Here is a 15,457-nt window from a genome sequence, read left to right as displayed (position 1 = left end):
ATAAGGTGGAGGTCAAGGAATAAACTACTTGCTGGGAAGTGGTAGGAAAGCAAGAAGCTGAAGCATCCCATCTCTATTTCTGGCCTTGAGCTTGTTAGCAGGATGATAAAGTGATTGACATCCCAGAAAACCCTTCACTGTGCTGCAGGCTTGTGACAGATGGCATCACCCGGCCATGTGTGTAATCCAGGTGTTGTGTTCAGTGACACAGAGACGTGGGGCAGCCCCAGAGGAGGCCCCTGCCGCACAAGCTTCCTACCTCCAAGCGAGTCAGGGAGAGAAGGCTCGGGCCAGAGCATCCCTAACGACAGCCCAGAGGAGAGCATGGTGAGCCAGACCACTGGGGACCACATCTCACTCCAGGCCCACAGCAGGTTGTGTGAACTGCAGGCCCCCTGAACCCTGAGGGTTCAATGATCTCATTTAAAACACGATAATAATTATAGGACTTTGCTAACAGATCTGCTAAAATGATTGTGTCATAACCCATGTAAGGCACGAAACACAAGGTCTGCTGCATGATAAACATGGGTGTTAGCCATTATCATTATCATCACTATTATCATTATTAAGGATGTGTGACTTCCCTTTGATTTCAGACCCCACCTAGAGATCAAATGGGGAACTGGAAAAACAGCTGTGAGGGAGGCCCTATGGTTCCCACGGACTCTGATGAGCTGAGCAGGGACAGTCTTAAACCTAGAGCTCCCTGGAGTCAGGCCGTGCCCCAGCCCCGTCTGTACCACCACTGTCTGGGTCTGAGGCTCAAACCCACTCAGCCTCAGAGACATCATTCTCAGGTTCTCTGAGAACTCCGGCTACAAAATCACAATCCCCACCGGCAGGACCTGGGAATCTGTGTTTGAAACCAGCGGCCCCCAGAGATGGTGAAGTAGGCCGTCCACATGCCATCTTTCACGTGAGCTAGGCTGGCGATATTTCTGCCAGGCCTTCCTTACAGCCCGGTCGCTCAGGGCAGTGTGAGGTGCGGGGCTGCGGGGTTTCACCGGGATGAGTAATTAGCAGTGAACAGCACGGGGGCTTCTTTACCACTTGGACCAGCCACGCCACAGTCAGGGATCAGAAACCCGCACCTCTCCCCTGATCTCCCCCTGGGGGGGGCTGGTCCCACAGTCGTGGGTCATCAGGGCTGAGCTGAAACAGAGGCTGAGCTCCCTGGTGACCTTGCTTGGGCCAGGATGGCAGTGTGACAGCAGTGACCGCCACTGATAAATACTGCGATGCATTTGAGCTTACTAAGCACTGGTTGCAGTGTGGCTCAGCCCGCTGCATCCTGGGTTCTGATCAAATGAGTCTCTATCAAGTCCATTGCAAAGAGCTCAGTGACAGAGCTCAATCAACTGAGAGTCCCAAAGGAGAAAGTCATCCAGAGTTACAGCAATGTGGGAGGACGTCAGAATCAGAAGGTTGGAGCCAAACCATTCTTTATGCCAAGCACAAATAAACTGCCTCCTGACTTAGTGAGGACTATGAAGAGGAGGGCAGTGTCCCAGTTAGCCAGCTCAGAGTTCTTGCTCACACCTTGAAGTGGGTTTAACCCCGCTGCTCCCACCATCGCTGGTTAGAGACGAGGGAGTGCCCGGCTGTGGGTCAAAGTAGGCAGCCAGAAGCATTCAAAGCATTTTTAAAAGGGGTAATCTTGATGGGAAAAGTGGGCGCGCTCAGCTTCGTTGTTCTCAAGGATCTCCAGAGCCTGTTTCCCGTGAGTAGCAAGTGTATCCCCTGCTCTCTTGCTTCAAGCGGAATAGTTCAACACAGGGATTGAGACTAAAACCAGGTAGTTTTTCTCTGCAACGCCACCTTTCAGGGGTCCCACTGACTACCCAATGCCCAGCAGGCAAGTGACAAAGGGTGCAGGAGGATGACCTCTTTTCTCCCAACTGCCCTCCCAACTTCCCTAGATCCGTAAAGGCACCAAACCCCGTCCCCTATGCCACTTCTGGTACAGTCAGCATCCTGTCTCTGCCTAGTCTTTCCCATCTGTCCCTCTTCCCCTGCTGTGTAAGCACCTGCTGCATCCTCTCACCTGGCCTGTTTTGCAGCTACCCACTCACCCCCAGAGGTAATGGCCCCTAGCCGCTTGCAGGAGGTGGCATTTGCTTCCACTGCCTGCTTTGAACGGGGATGGACTTCATTACCAATATTCAAAATGGCCACGATGAGCTGCACCAGCACAGATCTCACAGCCTCACAAGGGGGATGAGAGGCGTACCCGAGGAGTGAAACAAATGTGTGTGTGACAGAGGCCACGAGTGGTGCACGGAGCAGCAAGCAGCCCAGAGGAAGAGAGTCCCCAGGAAATCGAGGAACGCTTCCAGGAGAAGGCAATATGGCCCTGGTGTTAATGGCTGGATAGGGTTTTGAAAGGCTGAGCTGTGGACAGATGGCTTTTCAAGTCAAAGGGAAGACCCTGGAGGAAACAAAAGATTCAAGTACAAGACGCTCACGGTGGTTTTGGGGAGTGGCAGCTCGGCGAGTTTAGCTGAATGCAGGTGGTTCGTAGCAAGACGAATGAGAGATGAGGTTGGAAGGAGATGTTGAGAATAGGGGGTATTTGGATTTTATTAGGAAGATAAAGGGAGTTGTTTGTAGGATTTGGAGCTGGGGTGACACAAAGTCAAACCACTGGAAAAAGGATGGGGCTATGGCGATGGGGCAGAGAGAGCAGGCGAGAGGCTGAGCTGTGGTCTAGCCTGGTGAGCAACCAAAGGTGCAGATGGGACAGGACCTTGAGTACCAGTGAGGTGTGGGCATGAAGGAAAGAAAGGAACAGGAAATGACTCCAGTGTTGTGCTTGGGCGACAGGATGGTGGTGGCATTGACAGAGATGCGAGGACAGAAAGACGGGGAGCTTTTGGGAAAGAACATGTGTTTGGTTCAGAATTCACTGCCTTTAACGTGCCAGGTGACCGTTTCGGAATCTGTGAGCCCAGAGCCCCAGGACTTTCTGAAACCACCCCCGTTGCCCACATTCTTGACTTCCCCAAGGTTCAAGGCTTCCAGGTGTTCATGTAACGGGGTGAATTAGTAAGAAGGACTGGGCCGACAGATGTCAGAATCTCTTTCTCCGGCAAGGGTGGCAACTTGGTGTTTCCAGTGTGTGGGACAGCAGTTCCATGGGGCTGTCCCAAAGGAAAAAGGTGGAGCCCCGGTGGGGAGAGCATTGGGGGGAGAGGGGGAGGGCAGCCCTCCTAAGCCCATGAGAAATGGAGTTTTTGATGGAACCTGCGGTTGGTGGCCCTCTTCCTGGAAGCTTCCAGAGAGAATTACAGGGAGCACCTAGAAGGGGGCACCAGACCCCCAGCCTTGTAAAGATCCCAATGGCCCACGCCTGACGCCAGTGCTGGCTCCATGCAAAGACAGCGTGCTGCTGGGAACAGGGGGAAACAGGGGGTTTGTGCAGGAAACAAGGGGTCTGGGTGCGGGAAAGTGGAAACCCCCCTTGTCTGGAAGTGACGATGCCCTTCCTTCCAAGACAAGCATTTTCTGCTCCTAAGCGGTGTGTCCTTAAAGCTACCTCTACCGGGAGAGCCCCTTTTAAAAGTTGCACAAGGGGGCTGAATAGGCTAATAATGGCCTTGTCCAGAGAGGGGAAGCATTCTCTGCTCCAACCCCCCAAAAGAGGGATCCCCCTCAACTCCTGAATTCCTCCTCAACAAACTGAATTCCTGTGTGACTGAAATGCTCAAGATTGATTTTCTTGCTACTGTGGCAAGTAGGAAATTGAAGTCAGATTAATCTCATCCAGAAGGAGAGAAGTTTTTAAGTTTTAAAAAGTATATTAAAAATAACACAACACAACATAACGTGCTATTTCTCATAGCCAGAACTGTCGAATAAAATTGCCACTCGACATTCAGCACACTGAGTATTGTGAGCCTCCCTCCACCTCGCTGAGGGGATGCATACACCCAGGGTCACAGTTCTTTGGGTCCAGTTGCAGGCTGGAAGCCATCTCTCCCGGTGTCCCTCCTGAGTCTGTGCTTTGTTGGCCCCTTTTCAGCTGCTATCTCTGTGTGGAGCTAAAAGCACTTCCCAGGATGCCCTGACAAGTGCAAATGACCTGGGTTCACTACACTCATTGCATTTAATTGAGTTATCCTGTGATGGCTAGAGGCCGGCCACACATACCGCACATGCATTCATCAAGATTTCATTGCTTCCCAGATATTAAATTCATCCTCCAGGCCAGTGTCAGGGCACAGGGAAGCAAATGTACGGGAGCAGAGTGAACTTGATGGAAAAGAATATATAAGATGGGAGGTAGGGGCGCCTGCATGGCTCAGTTGGTTAAGCATCTGACTTTAGTTCAGGTCATGAGCTCATGGTTCATGGGTTTGAGTCCTGCATCGGGCTCTGTGCTGACAGCTCAGAGCCTGGAGCCTGCTTCGGATTCTGTGTCTCCCTCTCTCTCTGCTCCTCCCCTGCTCGTGCTCGCTCTCTCTCTCTCTCTCTCTCTCTCAAAAATAAATAAACATTAAAAAAAATTTTAAATAGAACATTCCTCACTTTGGTTTTGTCAGATGTCCCTTTGTGTTTAGATTGAGGTTGTCCATTCTTGGCCAGATCGCTGCATTGGTGACGTTAATCTTGAACCTCAAAGTGTTTCCCAATTTTCCCGCTGCATAATTACTATTTTTTCTCTCCCTTCTACCCAATAAAGAGTCTATGGAAGGATGCTAAAACATTGCGAGCATCCTACAGGTCACCAAAATTTCCTCTTCCAATGGAGATTCTTGCCCAATCCAATCTTTTTGGTTTATGTTTATTTATTTTCAGAGAGAGAGCGAGCGAGCAAATGAGGAAGGGGCAGAGGGAATCCAGAGCAGGCTCTATAGCCCAATGTGGGGCTTGAACTCACGAACCATGAGATTATGACCTGAGCTGAAGTCAGTTGCTTAACTGACTGAGCCACCCACGCACCCCTTGTCAGATCCAATCTTTACCTAAGAGGGCAGGTGGGACATAGGAGAGATCTGGGTGGAGAGGTGCACTTTTGGGAGCCCCAGGGAACAAAGGGAGCCTAGTTTCCAGGGAAGCTGAGACGTTTTTTGTCTGGCTGCATTTTCCAGGGTAACAAGTCAGAAAGCAAGAGATGACACAAAAGGTGAGGAGGGCTCAGCTTACAAAGCGTCTTTTGGGTGATCTGAAGTCCTGCGGGAATGGGGAGTCACCAAGCAGGGAGAGACCTCCCTGGCCGTATGTGGAGCGTGTGCAGAGGGGACCAGGCAGGGGATGGGGGAGCACACAGGAGGTCCTGCCACAGTCTGGGATGAAGACAGTGTTGTTCACAGAACAAAAAGTGAAAGCTCAAGGATCGAGGAGACCACAGGTGGAGGAGGGCCAACCAAAGGCTTTCTAGCACCCTTCAAGGGCACTTGAAGAGCTGATGGCCCAGACCAGGGGACTTGCGGTACAACGTGGAAACACCCTTTTCTGGGAAGCCCTGAGAGTGACACCTCCTCTCTTGACAACTTGGCCTCGCTGTCAGGGCTCTCACTGCAAGAATGGGTAGGGATGTGTGTGGAGAGGTGGGGTGGGAGTGAACTTCGGGAGAACATAGAACTATTGTTCTAGGACCAAAGGCGTTGCCTCTTCCGGAGGCCAGCGAACCTGCCTGTGTGTTTTCATTCCTGCCAGAGCATCAGAGCCTCTGGGCAGAGGCTCCAGCACCATGGTGGGTGTGCTCCAGTGGGGGAAGGGGCCGTGGCCCCCAGAGCCATCCCGGGGAGTAAAATGTCAGGTTGTGCTTGAGGAGGATGAGGTGGGACCAGATACATCAGCTAGAGGAGAAGGTGGTTCATTCATTCACCCGTCTAGTCATCCCGTGGACAGCTGCTGTGTTCCTACTACGTGCCAGGCCCTGCTGGAGGTGTGGGGATGCAGCAGTGAACCAGACAGCCCGCGAGGAAAGGGGTGTGGGGAGCTGGAGATAGTACCTGGCTATCCACATGTCAATAGCACTGTAGCCAAGCACCCGTCGTTGTCCCCTCCACCTTAGTCTGCTCTGCCTACTGACTGCTGCCTCCGGATAGAATTGCTCTAAGATTTTACAGACTGTGAATAAAGGGAACCTTGTGGAAAGGCTTAAACAACATATCTCACCATGAGGTGAATGCTTTCATCCCAAGGAAACTCAAAGCTTGGGACTTGCATTCAGGATATTCCAAATGTCATGATACAGCCTGGGCCTTCTGTAACATGGTCCAGCCCCTTGGGACACAGGGGGCTCCAGCGGGGGGGGGGGGGGGGAGTCTAATTTGGTAAGGAGAGACGGTGTGGTGGGTACAAGGAAAAGCTACCCCAAATGCAAAGGCAATTGTTCCACACCTCCCTGCCATGTCTCCCAGCTCCAATGCCATTATACGTTGGTTGTTATCAGTGACCCCATTCACGCAAACATTTTTTTGAACACATATTTATATTGAAAACACATTCTGCGTACTATAGAAAACTAAAGGTTAATATATAAGGAGTAGAACTAGAAGGTACTAGCAGAGGGCAGGACACTGAGCCAAGCACAGACCAGCCACATGGGTCACTTGTTCACAGGCTCTATCACATGACCAACAAGTCATGGGATCCCAGAGCCCCAAATCCTTCAAAACTAGGACATTTCTCAGGGCTGTGACTCACCGTTGCTGGCGATTTTCTAAATGCATCGATGACACTCCTTCTCCAGACCTCCTGGCATTGTTCTCTCTCTGCTGACAGAGATCTGGGGATCAAACGTGATTTTTTAGAAAGGCTACGGCAGGGTTTACTCAGCACCGATTAGCCACCACCACGCACACTGTCTGTGCCTGCACGGTGGCCTCAGTCAGCCCGGGATTTGGGGTGCCCGCTTCCGTGCTGGTCTCATGGCAGGTGTGGCCTTGTTAGCCGTTATCTGGCGGGTAGGGAAAGCGCCTCTCATTTCAGGAATGAGGGAATCAAGCTCAGAGAGGGTAAGAGGCTTGCCCACTGATGCCCAGCTGGGAAGATACAGGGTCGGGAGGGTGAGATGGTAATAGCTATCACTCTCCGAGGAGCCGTTATATGTCTGGTGTTGTGTTAGCTCTTTAGAGACAAATTCTCATATTTAATCCCCACAACGATCCTGTCTGGGAAGTAGCGTTAACTCTAGTTTACAGAAGGTGTCTCGGGGACCCAGAGAAGCTAAGACTGACCGTAAAGCCAGAGCTGACAACTGGCAGCATCTACACAGGACCCAGGTATACCGACAGAGCTGGAGTCCTTCCCGCTTCACACACACATCACTGCTCTGCATTGTAACACTACTCCCTGAGGGCCCAAGGACAAAGGGTAACCACAGACTTGACCATAGTTCTTGGGACTGAGACCCAAGAAGCCTGTATCCCATCCCAGCCTCACCGGGGGCTTGCCATGGTCTGAGCAAGTTGGTTGACCCGATGAGAAAGATCTCCCTTTCCTTGGAAGAAGTATGTGTTAATTTTACTTATTTTTTAAAAATGTGTTGGGGCACCTGGGTGGCTCAGTCAGTTAAGCGTCTGACTTCAGCTCAGGTCATGATCTCACAGTTTGTGAGTTCAAGCCCCACATGGGGCTCTGTGCTGACTGGTCAGAGCCTGGAGCCTGCTTCAGATTCTGTCTCCCTTTCTCTCTGGCCCCTCCCCCACTCGCACTCTGTCTCTCTCTCTCAAAAATAAATAAACATTAAAAAATTTTTAAAAATGTGTTTATGTATGTGTTTTTTTAAGATTTTATTTTTATTTATTTATTTGTTTGTTTGTTTGTTTATCGAGAGAAAGAGAGAGAGTACAAGAGAGAGCAGGGGAGGGGCAGAGAGGGGAAGAGAAAGAATCCCACGCAGGTTCTGCACTGCCAGGACCGAGCCTGACGCAGGGCTCAAACTCACGAACCGTGACGCAGTGACCTGAGCCAAAGTCAGATACTTAACCAGATGAGCCCCCCAGGCGCCCCAAAGATTTTATTTTTCAGTAATCGCTGCACTCAACATGGAGCCAGAACCTACAGCCCTGAGGTCAAGAGTCACATGCTCTACTGACTGAGCCAGCCAGGCACCTCAGTATAGCCATTAATTTTATAATACCCAATAAAACTCCAACCAATCAAGTAAGACAGCAAGTTCCCCTGCCCAGGAGAATGATGTCACCCTGTAAAGACATTAAGGGGAGCGGTTGGGGGGTGGGGGCAGATTTCTGTTCCTTTCGCCTGAAGCCTGGTTATGGGCAGTTGTACAATTTTCTACTTGGGAGAAGTTTTTGTTGCTCGGCAGACTTTGGTCTGTGGGAGGGCTGGCTGACCCAGGCGGGATACAAAAGACAGGGTGCTAACAAAAAGTGTCTCCAGGAACCTGTACTGAACGGGCACAGCTCCATTTGCAGGCATGCTCTGGGACGGGCAAGGTGGGTGCAGGGGAGCGGGAGACGCAGGCTTCCAGTCACGGAATGAGTAAGTCACGGGGATCAAAGGCACTGCTCAGGGAACACAGCCAGTGTTATTGTAACAGTGTCAGATGGTGACAGATGGTCGCTACACCTGTAGCGAGAGCCCCCGGTGCAACGTATCGACTTGTTGAATCACGATGCAGTACACCTGCAACTAATGGAACATTGTGTGTCAGCTCTACTCACACAAAGAGAAAATTAATGTTCAGGAAACAAGTAAATCAAACAAAATCAAACCTCATCAGTGCTAGTCACGCCGCGGTTCGCAGGCCGGGGGGAGCAGGGCATCTTGGCAGTATTCCGCGCGGCCCTCCTGGGAGGAAAGACCTTCACGCAGGGGAAGCTGGCAGTGACAGGTGGGTATTTGCAGCGCGGGGACAGAGGTGGAAATGATGGCTAAGAAGCAGGGCCGCCTGAAGCTGTTGTTCACTGTGATTTACTCCACTGCCATCGCTCGGCGGGAGCCTGCTGGCAGGAGGCCACCCGGGCAGGCAGCGCTTTCTCTGGCAGCGTCTCTCCCCCGCTGATCCTCTGCTAACTCTCGGGCTGGGTGATTGAGCCAGCGCTTCCAGCTCCGGGGATTACGATGAGATACGGGGCTTTTATCCCCCATCACTTTGCTTCGGGGACGTGTCACACTCAAAACCTGGCCTGGTATCCGCACAATCCCCTTTGTGGCAAGTAGGAGTCAACGTGACAGGGGACGGGGGGTCTCAAACCAGAGGCACAGCACTGATGCGCTGCCCCGGTCCCCCACTTGCTACCTCATTTCATCCGCCGGCCCCCCAGGAGGCAGGCATGCCCCATGTTACAGGAAGAACCGAGATTCACACCGTTTGTACGTTCAAAGTCACTCAGCCAGTGAGCGGGAGAGCTGGCATCTGAAATGAGACCTCCGTGACTGTCGGAAGTCTGGTCTCGGTGACCTCCAAGCTCACGGTCTCTCCCCCTCCTCACCACAGAGCAGGAGGAAAGGCGCGGGCACCTAGAAAGAAAGGCTCCCCAGCGTGAGTCAAGGGCTGCGAGGTCGGTGCGCTTTTTCCATCGGTCCTGTGGATGCACAATCTTATCTCGCCAGGCAAGGAGTACTATCCCCATTTCACAGATGAGGAAACTGGGGGTCAGAAGAACCGAGCCCAAGGTCACAGAGCTAGGTTCAGGTGTCTAAAGATCTGCCAAACTCAAGATGCCTGGTCTCCCTCGACCAGAGCCGACTTTGGAAGTCCCCATTACAGTGAGGTGATGAAAGAGCTTGGTGAGCAACTCCACAAACAGCTGTTCAAGTGTCTCTTCACGAGGCTCCACTTTTTCCACACTATCCTTGCAGAATCCATCCCCTTGGCATCCCCACACACAGAGAATCTGGAAAACTGCAGCCGTGAATAAGCAACAGCCTCCTTCCACATCGTTTACTCGGCCTCCCACGGAGAGGCATGAAATGAGGCCACTCCTCTGGCCTGATGGGATTTTCCAGGTGCATGTCCTTTGGTTAAACAGAAAGCAGGCCCTCAGTCATAAACAGCTGGTTGCTGAATGAATGACAGATGTATTGTTGGTGTCCACACTTATGGAGGTCGATGACCACGGGGGTGCCACACAAGCGAGGCCACTTAACACCCCGTCTAGACAACAACCATCCTGTACCTGAGGACAAGCCCAGGTGTTGAAAAGGGCAGGAGGGGGCTCTGGCTCAGCAGGGCTCCTCATAGGGAGGGACAGCTCCTTCCCTCCCCCTTCTGAGGTAAAGAACAGTTGTGTCTCATGTATGACACAAAGCCCTCGCTCTGGGCAAGTCCCGTCATCTGTATGTGCTGGCCGGTCTGAGGGGAGAGAAACCCCAGTCCCTCTATCTCTGGCAGCATTAGAGACTGTGTTCCCGGTCCCTACGTGGCTCTCTTCCTGTCTCAGCTCCAGATGTCCTGTCTCCCCGCCCTCTCGGCCTTTGGGGTTCTAGAACTTGTGGACTTCACTAACAGGCCCTGGGCACTGTGGATCGGTACGTAAATAACATTTAGAGGCTGGTGGAATTTTCTTCTCAGGGGTTGGTGTGGACTTCACATCTAGCCAGGGGCCATAACATTTTCCTCTTCCATCATACATAGTGTTCAGACTTGTGTGTGGAGTTGAATTGTTCCTATCATACCTACAACCCAAGATATCCCATGTTTAAAAAAATTTTTTTTTAACGTTTGCTTATTTTTGAGGGCAGGGGGAGGGACAGACAGAGGGGAAGATAGAGGATCCGAAGCAGGCTCTGTGCTGACCGCACAGGCTCGAACTCACAAACCGTGAGATCATGACCTGAGCCGAAGTCGGACGCCTAACCAACTGAGCCACCCAGGTGCCCCCAAGATATTCCAGTTTTTAAATCCACAACAGCTTTGTGGAAACCATCTGAGCTTGTCTGTGTCACATCAGAACAGTACAAACGTTTGTACCTTGGGACCACTAAATGGGGTAGGAGACATGCACATTAGTTTCCCCGTGAAACTTGAACAGTGTCCACTACAAGAAACAGGGTAGGGGGGCACAGAGAACTTTTTAGATTCAAATATCCCAGAGCGGCTGATCTTTGTAGTCTCTAACTGCAAAGAGTGGTAGAAACGTCCATTTAAAAACCAAAGATATCCTTATTGGTAACAAGATCAGACCCCGTAAAGCGGGATCCAAAAGAACACACCGACACAAGGTACAGGTTTTGAGATCATTTTGTAGGTGGGGCAATTCTTGTTTCCTCAAGCCCTTTATTTTCATAAGCCGGTGAGATGGATGAGAACTAAAAGAGAATGATGTGCTACTAATTCCGTCACGCCTTCAAGAATGTCCCCGAAGAGACAGGTGGCTGTGACCTTGCAGCTGAGCTCTGGCGCTCAGCCAGAAAGCGATGACAGAATTCCCATGCAGAGTCCCAAATGCTGGCCAACAGCCTTCATAAATTGTGTTCAACTGCACTGATAAGGAATGACATGTTAATTAAAACAACTGTGTGCTATCATCTTTCCCTTATCAGCTTGGCAAAGATCGAACAGTTTAAGATTTTAGTGAGGAGACAGAAAAACAGAGCTAAGGATACGTTGTTGGTACCACTTCTTTGGAGGGGTTTTTGGCACAATCTGTCACAACCTGAGTGGGCAGGGTGATGCATATAATACGATTTCATGGGTGTGAAAACCATCTCTACAAATGCACAGGAAAAGCTCAGAAACAGACACACCCCGCATTAAGAACCACTGCGTCTGGAGAGATGAACCAGAACTCGGGCCATGGGGTAGGGTCCGAAGAAAGGGCTGGAGGCATGAATGCAAAGTATTTTCGTTTGTACTTTATACCCTAATCCTGCCTCACCTTTCTACCCCTGAGCCTGTTTTATGTTTATGATTTAAAACATTGAAGAAGTATTTTTTTGAAAGGAAATCAGTTAAATTGTTTCCCCCCAATTCCAGAGATAAAAAGTAGCCTGAGGGGGCATAGACAAGCAGAAACAAGTCACTAGAGCAGAGAGAAACAAAAAAGGGAGATAGGATGTGATGATGTGATGGAGGTGAGGAGATACTGTTTCTCTCTCTCTCTTTTTTCTTTTTAAGTTTATTTATTTTTTAGAGAGAAAGACAGAGCACAAGCAGGGGAGGGGCAGGGAGAGGAGACACAGAATATGAAGCAGGCTCCAGGCTCTGAGCTAACAGCACAGAGGCCGACGCGGGACTCGAACTCACAAACAGCGAGATCACGACCTGAGCCAAAGCTGGACGCTCAACCGACTGAAGCACCCAGGCTCGTCTACTCTGTTTCTCTTTTGGAATACTGTCTTTAACATTACAGAAGTAAACTAACAGAAAATTCAATTAGAGGGAAAAGAAAACCATTTGTCACTATAAACAACTGCAGAACACGTAGCCCATCAACTGTTAGTATTTTAAGAGCTTTTCTTCCAAGTGTGTAGATATGTACCTGTACGTGTACACATGCATGCACAAAGACACACATTTTAAATGGCCGCATTCATGGGTACATTAAATTAACACTCCACGTTTTGACATGAGAATTCTTTCTGTAATTATGCGGTCTTTATAACCATCATTTTAATAGTTCTACCACATTCCACAGAGCAGGATGTATATCATCCTATGCCTAACCATAACCTGGTTATTGGATATTTACTTACAATTTCTGATTATTTTGACTAATCCTAGGAGACATATATGTCCATGAAGATTGCTTTTTCCATACATTAGATACTTCCTTAGAATAAATAATTAGATGTGGGATTACCGAATTTAGAAGGGTGAACAATTTTATGGCTTTTAAGATATAATTAATTTCCCAAAGAGTTGTATCCATTTATGATGTCACTGGCAATACATCAAAGTGCCAGTTTCACCATATCCTAGCCAGCATTCGGAGTTAGAAAGACTAAAGCATTTTTATTATTTTAATAGGCAAAAATGGAATTTAATTACGATTTTAATTTAATTTTTGTTTACCAGGGATATTAAACATTGTTTCATGACTTGTTTGTTTTTTGGTCGTCTTCTCCTTTTGTGAATTAGTTTTTATGATATTTGATGTGGATTTATTTCAAATCAAAGCAAAAACAAATACCTTTGAGGTACCAAGCCCACCAAAAAAGCTGTAATTGGAAAATATAGTAGCAAATCTGCTTTTTTATTCACAGAACTCGCTGTGTGAATTTACAGGTTTAAATCAAAGATCTATTTACTGCTAAGGTGGGAACATGTCAGGGGCACCTGGGTGACTCAGTCAGTTAAGCATCCGACTCTTGATTTTGGGTCATGATCTTATGGTTGGTGAGATCAAGCCCCACATGGGGCTCTGTGCTGACAGCGTGGAGCTTGGGATTTCCTCTCTCCCTCCCTCTCTGTTCCTCCTCAGCTCATTCTCTCTCTCTCTCTCTCTCTCTCTCTCTCTTTCTCTTTCAAAAATAAATAAATAAACATTAAAAAAAATTTTTAAAGGTGGGAACATGGCAAAACTCACAAAACTCAGTGATATGCTCCCTAGCCCTTCTAAACAGAAGCTCTTCTAAGAGCACAATCCCTCAAATACAGGAGATGCCCAATAGAGTAGAACCATGTTAATCTTCGTGATAATGACAATTTTAGTTAATTTCAAAAGTTTCTAAGTAATAAGAAAATGAAAATGCTTCTTGCTTGGTAGGTTTTTCTTTTTTGGTAGAAATCTGAAACAGGAAGAGATTGGGGTAGGGAGCTGGGCAGTACTATCTCTCAGTGTGAATTAACAATGACCTAGAAGTTCATCCTTATGTAAGACGGTGAGAGGATTGCTTGTCTCACGTGTGCTTCTGCATCAATAAGAATAGCGCCTAGGTAGCTCAGTCGGTTGAGCATCTGACTTTGGCTCAGGTCATGATCCCATGGTTCATGGGTTCAAGCCCCGCGTCAGGCTTGGTGCTGACAGCTCAGAGCCGGGAGCCTGCTTCAATTCTGTGTCTCCCTCTCTCTCTGCCCCTCCACCACTCGTGCTCTGTCTGACTCTCTCTCAGAAATAAAACATTAAGAAAATTTTTTAAAAGAGAATAGTGATAATAGCTCCTGTTGCTTTCTCTCCTGGAAGTTGACTGATAACAAAGGGCAGAAGGAAATTAATTGATAATAATTGCCAAATGACATTCTTCAGTTTTCAGTCCAGTTGGTATATCTCAGTGGTCCTCACCCAGAGGCAGCTTTGCTCCCCAAGGGACCCTTGGCAGTATCTGCAGACGTTTTTGATTGTCATGACTAAGGGTGGGGGTGGTGGCTAGCGGCCGGTGGACGGAGACCAGGGGTACTGCTAAACATCCTGCAAGGAACGAGGCGGCCCCCACAACAAAGAATGATCTGGTCTAAAATGTCAGTAGCTCTGAGTTGGAGAAACCCTTTTAGATCAAACATCCCCTAAAGTTTTAGTGTTCAGATGTATCAAATGCTACTTTAAGCCTCTGGTTTGTGTCCTAATTTAACAGTGAGCCTGAATGGATAGGTGTCTAGGTTTTTTTGACATTGAGCACTGGGTCAGTACTGAGCATTACTGATTTTCACCCCAAAGCTCCAGCATGAAGCATGAGCACGTCTTTGACTTGGTGAGTGTAATTTTAATGGTTTACTTGGTAAACGAGACTGGTTGCTCCTAAATCGGATGTGACAGACACCCCAACTCATTGCTTGGTTTTGAGTAACCTTAACGGTTAAACATTAACCATCTCCATCCCTGTTCCTCCAAAGCAGACGTTAACCAGAGAGTTGAATATTTCCAGCAGACGTTTCAGCTGCTCGGAACACAAATCTTTCATTGCCTGTAGCGCCCTCTGTAGTCTATGCTACGTTTCCTCTCCTAACTATTTTTTTTTTTAATTTTTTTTAACGTTTTATTTATTTTTGAGACAGAGAGAGACAGAGCATGAACGGGGGAGGGGCAGAGAGAGAGAGGGAGACACAGAATCGGAAGCAGGCTCCAGGCTCCGAGCCATCAGCCCAGAGCCCGACGCGGGGCTCGAACTCCAGGACCGCGAGATCATGACCCGGGCTGAAGTCGGACGCTTAACCGACTGAGCCACCCAGGCGCCCCTCCTCTCCTAACTATTGCATCATGCATAAATTCAGTGGAGGTCATTGCATACCTACTGTGTGCCCCAGTGATCCCACCACCCCCCTATGTGCCTTTCATTGTTCGGCTCCTATGAAATGGAAAACGTACTTCCTTTCAGCTCTACGACACTTTTGTAATGATCAAGTCAAAGCCACCAGCTCAGAGACCCAGTAGATTCTGTGCACTCATTGCCCTGTAGTTAGCAAGTTATTTCTAAGAGTCCAGCACAACTTGCTGTCGCCCTGTAGTTCATTGTTCCTTTGCGATAATTCTCTCAGCAAGAAAAACCATTTTCCTTAGATTCAGTGAAGATTAAGGTTTTCGTTCCCTTCACACAATTAAGAAAAGCACCTCCACAAGGCAGGCATTCCCTTCCAGGAAGCATAAATCAGCACATTGCC

Source organism: Prionailurus bengalensis, chromosome A1 (genome assembly GCF_016509475.1).
Source record: "Prionailurus bengalensis isolate Pbe53 chromosome A1, Fcat_Pben_1.1_paternal_pri, whole genome shotgun sequence".
Taxonomy (NCBI): Eukaryota; Metazoa; Chordata; class Mammalia; order Carnivora; family Felidae; genus Prionailurus; species Prionailurus bengalensis.
The sequence above is the reverse complement of the archived record's forward strand: the minus strand, read 5'-3'. Positions refer to the sequence as shown.